The following is a 7,780-nucleotide window of genomic DNA, read 5'->3' as shown; positions in this document are numbered from 1 at the left end:
TATGCTGGCTCATAAAACCAAAGGACTAGAGCTGAGGAATTCCAGGAGGATGAGTAGAAGCAGATAAAATCTCAGATTATGCTTTACGTAGACCAATACATAACAATAGGCACTGGAAGGAATAATTAAAAATTGTGTGTACACTGATGGATTTTGAATTAAGTGTATCCTCTGAGGAAAAATGTGTAGATATGGTACATGGATCAATTAAAGCATCTGATCAATGGTGGATAAAAATAAATTAAAATAGGTTTATTTATGAAGAAACAGTAATTTCTGTTAATGTTACAATATTGCATAACTTAGTTCATTAGGTGACTTTTGAGTAGGGTGACCAGACAGCAAGTGTGAAAAATTGGGATGGGGGTGGGCGATAATAGGAGGATATATAAGAAAAAGACCCATATATCAGGACTGTCCCTGTAAAATTGGGACATCTGGTCACCCTAGTTATCAGCTTCATTATAAACACTCAAAGTATGAAAAAGTGTTGTCAGAAAAGGTTAATTATCAGAGCATTTTAAAAAGAACAGATGAATGTATTTGTGTATATTGGATTTTTAGAAAAATAAAATATTTAATATCAGTGGTTCCCAACATACATTGAATAAAGAACTTACTTTTATACCTTCCAAAGAATCAGTGATAGTTCAGAAGTAAAAAAGACACATATTAGCACTATCTAGAGGCAATGCATATTAAATGGTTTTATTTAAAGTATGATTCTTTAAAGATATTAGGCCACATCCTTGATTCTAGTCTAGCTGTACATGTGTAGAGAGGGAACAAAGATCAAGGTGGAGGATGGAGGTGCCCATTTTTTTACATTTCTGGTCTTGGTGCCAATAGGATCTGCTTGCAATTGCCCAGATTGCTGGTGCATTAACCACACCCTTTTCTCACCTTCAAATCATGAGATTCCTCTGTGCAAGGGGAATGTCCAGCTATTTAAGGCAAGTGCCCCTTTGTGCCTTTCCCTAAGTTTTTCAAGATTCTTGTCCTGCCTTTCAATAGTGACCACCAGTTTGTAGTCCTCAAAGAGGTATATCCAGACTAAGTCTGTTTGGGGGGGATCACTTTCTACTTGGACTAGAAATGTCAGGACATATTATTAGAATTTATACACAATTCAGAAAAATAGAATGGGATTGTGTGCTATTTTAGGTCCTGATCCAGCAAAGCCCTTAAGTACAGTGGAACCCTGTTTATCCAGTCTAACTGGGACCAGGGCCAGATCAGCTAATCAAAAATTTGGATAATCAAGAGAACGGGTTGACAGCCTGAGTCCTGCTGCTTGGGTCTGAAGCGTCAATTTCTCATATGCCCAATTCTGTTGATCTTTCCTCTTAGGTCATGTTTTTTAGACTGCTGGACATTTTTGTTGCTTTCTTCTGGACTCTCTCCTGCTCATTCACATCTTTTTTTAAAGTGTGGCACCCAGAACTGGACACAGGACTCCAGCTGAGTCCTCACCAGTGCCCAGTAGAGTGGAACAATTATATCTTACATCTGCCACTCCTGTTAATACACCCCCAGAATGACATTTACCTGTTTTACAACATCATTATGATCCCAGAGTGAGCAGGATGAGTTAGTTAGAAATGCAGATAATATCTAAACCGTAACAGAGAAATGGAAGTGGAAATAGAGAAATGGCTATGTTTACACTCACAAGTATGTTGCTCAGGGGTTTGAAAAAACACCCCTCTGAACAACATCACCGACAGCTTCCTGAACAAGCCAGTGTTCTGAAAGATGCGTGCATCATGCACCTTTCCGGACCAGCCTGCGTTAATGTCTGTGAAACGCTCATGGTGATTCACAAGCACCTGGAGAACCATTCAGAAATACCCCTTGCGATTAATGTACTTGGTGGCTAGGTGGTCTGTGCCAGAATTGGAATATGCATGCCATCTATCGCCCCTCCGCAGTTAAGGAAGTCCATTTGTGCAAAGCCATTCACAATACCTCACCCGTTGCCAGAGTCACGGTCTTTTGGAGCAGGATGCGATTAATGGCCCTGCACACTTACATCAACATGAGTTCAGCGGTCAACTTTTCCACTCTGAACTGGTTAGTGACTGATCAGTAGCAGTCTGGAGTAGCTAGCTTCCACAGTGCAATTGCCACACACTTCTCCAATGACAGGACAGCTCTCATTCTCATGTCCTTGGGCTGCAGGGCTGGGGCGAGCTCATCACAGTCCCATGAATATGGCTTTCCTCATCCGAAAGTTCTGCAGCCACTGCTAATCATCCCAGACGTGCATCACTATGTGATACCACCACTCACTGCTTGTTTCCTGAGCCCAAAAGCGGTGTTCCACTATGGTCAGCACCTCCCTGAATGCCACAAGCAATCTCATGTCGTAGTACGTGTGGCGAGATCAATGTTGCACTCGTCTTGTCTTTGTAGTTTAAGGAATAACTCCATTGCCACTCATGACATGTTGGTCAGAGCAAGCAGCATACTGGTCAGGAGTTTGGGATCCATTCCTGCAGCCCAAAGAGGCAGGGCATGCAGTACACAAACCATTGAAAGACGGTGCCAAATGCAGATGGAAGCACAGAGATTGCTGAGATGTGAAGCAATGCATCACGGCTCATTGGGACAGGACTCAGGATGCCCTGCAACCCCCTCTGCCTTCCCACAAGTCTTAGTGCCAGAAGAAGAAGAGATGCTCTGTGGGATAGATACCCAGAGTGCACCACTCCAAATACCACTGCATGTGTGACGTATTGCGCAGGCAGCTGACAGTATGAACACACAACAGCAGTTTCCCTTCAGCACTATCTGAGTGGTGCTGTAATTGCCAGTGGGGTAACTCTGTCAGTGTAGACATGCCCTCAGGCTATGTCTACACTCAAAATTATATTGCTCAGGGGTGTGGAAAAACACCCTTCCGTATGAAATCACCAACAGAAGCCCTGGTGTGGACAGCGCTATGTCGGTGGGAAAGACATAGGTACTGCTCCTCCTTGGGAGTGGTTAAATCATGTCAGTGGGAAAGCTATCTCCTGCGGGCATAGAGCGGCTCACACCAGAGAGCTCACAGTGGCACAACTGCATCAGTGTAGCTATGGCCCGAGATTCCGTTCCTCTATTAGGGTTTAGATACTGATTATCTGCATTTCTAACAGCAGAGGGGTAGCTGAGTTAGTGTACAGCCACAAAAACAATGAGGAGTCCGGTCGCACTTAAAGACTAACAGATTTATTTGGGCATAAGCTTTCGTGAGTTAAAAACCACACTTCTGCAGACGCAGGGAGTGGTTTTTTTTATTTTTTATTTTTTTTAACCCAGGAAAGCTTACGCCCGAATAAATCTATTAGTCTTTAAGGTGCCACCAGACTCCTCGTGTTTTTTTTTGCATTTCTAGTAAGTCCCTCTGAAGGTACTGCCAACAGCCCAGCTCAGTGGGAGAGTAAGAGCTCCATTTTTCGTATCGCCTCCTGCTCCCCCCCGTGCGGGACTTTGGCTGTAGCAAAGCAGCGAGGGCCCGTGCCCCCTCTCCCGGGAATCCAGCCCCGGGCCGGGCACATCAGTGCCATTGCCCCGCAGCAGGGGCAGCCAGTAGGAGGAGCCCTGCAGGGCGCGGGGAGGCAGGGCCGGGGGCAGCGGGAGGAGGAGGAGCCGCTGGAGCGGCAGGAAGGGTGTTTCCTTGCGCGGTTCCCTGCTGGGCGAGTGACTCAGGCAGGAAACTCCAAGCCCAGCGCGGCCCAGGGGGAGAAGGCGGCCCGGCAACAATAAACCGCGGAGCCGAGCCCCGGAGGGCGCCGAGCCCCCGGCCACACCCCGCCCGAGCAGCTGGGGAGGGAGAGAAGCGGCGACCCCGAGAGTCTCCTGCTGCAAGTGGGTGAGAGAAACTTCCCTTGTTCCTGCCCCTTCCCCGGGCTGGGGCTGTGCCTGTGCCGAGCCCGCTCCTGGCCCGCTGGGGCGCGCAGCAGGTCCTGGGGGGCTTCTCCACTTCTCCCTCCCGCCCAGCCGCGCTGGCCTCCCGCGGAGCCCGGCTTCTCCCGAGCTCACGCTTGGTTGGCCTCTGAGGGGTTGTTCTGGGGTTGGGCCCAGGTCTGGCCGCAGCCTTGGCCTGCTTCCCACCCCGCCCAGCGGCTACCCAAGCGCTGCGAGGATCTCCGTGCCGGGACTCGCTTGATTCAGCGTCTTGTGCAGCGCCCAGCACAATGTGAGGGCTAAACAAGGAACTCCGAACTAGACGTATGTGTGTGTGTGGGGGGTGCTTTGCCCAGTCGGCTGGCAAGTGGGATGGGGGGGGGGCGCATTGCTGGGTGGGATGCAGAATTGAAGCCTCTAGCACAATTTTTTTATATTATGACAGCATCTAAGGCAGTGGTTTTCAAACTTTTTTGTCTGCGGACCCAGTTGAAGAAAATTGTTGATACTCATGACCCAACGGAGCTGGGAATGAGGGGTTCAGGGGGTGGGAGGGAGGCTCTGGGATGGGGCAGGGGGTTGGGTGTAGGAGGAGGGGGGCTGGGGTGGGGGTTGAGGGATTTGGGGTATAGGAAGGGGTTCCAGGTTTGGGGGGGGCTCAGGGCTGGTGTTGGGGAACGGACTTACCTCTGGCAGCTCCTGGTCAGCAGTGTGCAGAGGCAGGCTTCCTGCCTGTCCTTGCACCATGGACTGCGCTGCGCCCTGGAAGCGGCCAGTGACAGGTCCAGCTCCTAGGTGGAGGCACGCGACTCTCGCCCACAGGCCCTTTCCCCCCAAGTGCGGAGCTGGTGCTTGGGGTGGGGGCAGTGCCCGGAGCCCCATCAATCCACTATCAAGAAGCCGGACCCGCTGCTGGCTGCTTCTGGGGTGCAGGGTGGTGTCAAGACAGGTAGGCACTAGCCTGCCTTACCTGGGCAGTAACGCCAACGGGACCTGAAGTTTGAAAAACGCTGATCTAAGGGCCTGAGTCAGAATTGGGCTCTTTTGTACTAAATGTATATTCCTGTGTCCCAGCACTGGGGAAGTGAAGGAAACAGGGATTTCCAGTGACTTCTCTGCATGCACTGCTAACCTCAACAAATTGAGAGTTGTGGTTATCACTCAATCTTGTTATCCTGAATTATTGAACATTTTAGTAGGTACCATATTGTGCTTTATTAATTATATTGCAGTAATGCCCAAAGTGCTTTAATCAAGTGCTTATGTACTGTGTAATCACGGTCCTTGCTTATAAACTGTAGTGTGAAGATAGGATAGAGGAAAAATAACAGAAGTGTTTGTTGTAGACTTGAGAGGAGATGATGAGCAATTTTAGGCACCTATCCTGCAGTTGGTAGCATACAGGCCATTACAGGATCAGGGCCTGAATATATATGAAAATACTTCTATTTTACTGCTTGAAATCGAGTCTATTCTCACGTGTGCGTGTATATTTTGTATTTAACGCTTGTCCCCATATTTCAGGGGTGGCAACCTATGGCCTGGGGGCCACGCCTGACCCTCCAGCCTGTTTAAACCGGCCCTCAAGCTCCTGCTTGTCCTGCTCCCACGTTGAACCCAGGGAGCAAGGTCTGAGGTCACTGCACATGCATGCCGAGGCTTGAAGAAGCAGCAGCTTGTTCCCACTCCGGCTCCTATGCTTAGGGGTAGCCAGGGGGCTGCCTCCACCCCAGCCGCCACCCCTGCAGTTTCCGTTGGTTGGGAACTGCGGCTAATGGGAGCTGCAGGGGCAGTACCTGCGGACAGGGCAGTACACAGAGCTGCCTGGCTGCACCTCCACATAGGAACCAGAGGGGGGACATGCTGCTGCTTCCAGGAGCTGCTTGAGGTAAGCACCGCCCACAGCCTGACCCCCTGCCCCAGGCTGGAACCCCTTTCTGCACCCTGAACTCCTCATTTCTGGCCCCACCCCAGAGCCCATGCTCTAGCCAGAGCCCTCACCACCCCTGTGCCCCAACCCCCTGCCCCAACCCTGATCCCCCTTTTGCTCTCTGAATCCCTCGGTCCCAGGCTGGAGCACTCTCCTACACCCCAAATCCCTCATCCCCAGCCTCACTCCAGAGCCCACACCTCCAGCCAGAGCCCTCACCACCCCTGTGCCCCAACCCCCTGCTCCAGCCCAGAGCCCCGTCCTGCACCTGAACTCATTTCTGGCCCCACACCAGAGCCTGCACCCCAACCCCAATTACATGAGCATTCATGGCCCACCATACAATTTTCATATCAAGATGTGGCCCTCGGGCCAAAAAGTTTGCCAACCCCTGCCATATCTAGTGCACATGCTGGTTTGTCATTGAAGCGTTGTTAGGACTGTGCTGCTTGTGTTATAGTACAATAGAAAATTAGATTAAAAATAAAAGACCCATGAAGAATTACATGGCTTTTCAGATGAAAGGGGGTAAAGGCCAGTGTGTGTTTAAATAAAAATATTATCCAGAGCTAGACCTTTGAGGAAGTTGATTCTTCTCCAATTAAAATAATGTTGCCTCTCTGTTGTAATGGAGAATATAAATAAATACATCACCCACCAGTGGACATTGTGGTGACCCGACAGCATTTAATCTATTTGTTCAGAATGACTTTCTGAAAATTTAAATGGATTTAAATATTGGAAAGTCTTTCTAGTGCTGCAACAAGTCTGTCAACAGCTGGTATGTTCTAGTAAGACACAGTGGATTTCATTGCCTTTGTTTTTAGCCCTGCAATATTTGCTCATGGGTTTAAAATGCATTCAGATATGTTTAGGGTGACCAGACAGAAAATGTGAAGAATCTGGACTGGGGATGAGGGGTAATAGGCACCTATATAAGACAAAGCCCCAAATATTGGGACTGTCCCTATAAAATCGGGACATCTGGTCACCCTACATATGTTGCACTTTATATCATAGAAGTATACTACAAGCAGTTCATGCTTTATGACAAACAGTGAACCTGTCTTAAGAGACCACCTAAAGGGCCACAAAAAAAAAAAAAGATTGCTTTGGCATTTAAATATAAAGCCAAACAAATTTTTACTAGAAGCCTTGGAAATACTCACAGTAATCTCATATAAGAAATGGAGTTGCTACTGGAGGGTCTAGTCCTTATTGCCTGTCTTGCTTTATACTAATATTTATTTGCCATAATGTATAATTGTAATGAACTATACAGGTCTGTTGTATCTTACGCTGGGGTTACGTTCCGCAGTCAGCACGTAAAGCGAAAATCGCTTATAGTCAAAATTACATTGAGTGTAATGATGGGCGGAATCGCAGTGCTACAGGTGCAGTATTAACATTATTTTTCTCTGTTTTTGGTTTTGTTTTTGCCGACAGCGTAAAGCTCAAATCGCGCATGTTAAATGCACGTAAGATGCGACAGACCGTATATTTGAAAGAGTTTATCCATGTGCCATTGTTAATTTATGTACTTCTGAAATTGGAATTTGTAATAATACTTTGTTGAAACTTCTTTATGCTTTCTGTGCCATATTATTACATATGTTTAAAAATGGTCGTGCTCAGATCGAATAGCTATGATTTATACAGTTGTTTACGCCTTACATCAGCATTCCAACTCATGGACTAGTCTAACTCAAATTTTGTCACTTTTCAAAAACTGTTTTGGCATCTAAACATGGCGTTACAGCTTGTCTCTTTTAAACAGATTCTTTAAAAAGTGTTACCCTGACTAATTTGTCTGTGAAGTTTAGCTGATGTAAAAAGACTCATATTGATACAGTTCACAGAGAGTGGGATTTGTTAAAAAAAAAAATGCAAATTGTAAAATGCTGGAGTAGGGCAGAAGGATTTTGTGTTAATCTGATCAGGTTTTTTTTCTTAGTAAGA

The 7,780-nt window shown here is 47.4% G+C and overlaps 1 protein-coding gene across 6 annotated transcripts in view; it reads left to right on the top strand.

Annotated features, from left to right (window-relative positions):
• Positions 1-3,630: 3,630 nt before the first annotated feature.
• CYFIP1 (cytoplasmic FMR1 interacting protein 1) overlaps positions 3,631-7,780 on the top strand; it is a 143,417-nt gene continuing 139,267 nt past the window's right edge. For 3 of the 6 annotated variants that reach the window (XM_030571199.1, XM_030571168.1, XM_030571182.1), the window contains exon 1: positions 3,633-3,856. The gene's annotated coding sequence lies outside the window, so the exon portion shown is untranslated. Of the gene's footprint in view, positions 3,857-7,780 lie in introns of all 6 variants that reach the window. The other 3 variants (XM_030571209.1, XM_030571191.1, XM_030571175.1) reach the window with 3 other exon arrangements.

Source organism: Gopherus evgoodei, chromosome 1, assembly GCF_007399415.2.
Source record: "Gopherus evgoodei ecotype Sinaloan lineage chromosome 1, rGopEvg1_v1.p, whole genome shotgun sequence".
Taxonomy (NCBI): Eukaryota; Metazoa; Chordata; order Testudines; family Testudinidae; genus Gopherus; species Gopherus evgoodei.
Note: the sequence above shows the minus strand (reverse complement) of the source record. Positions and strands in the feature narration are given on the sequence as shown.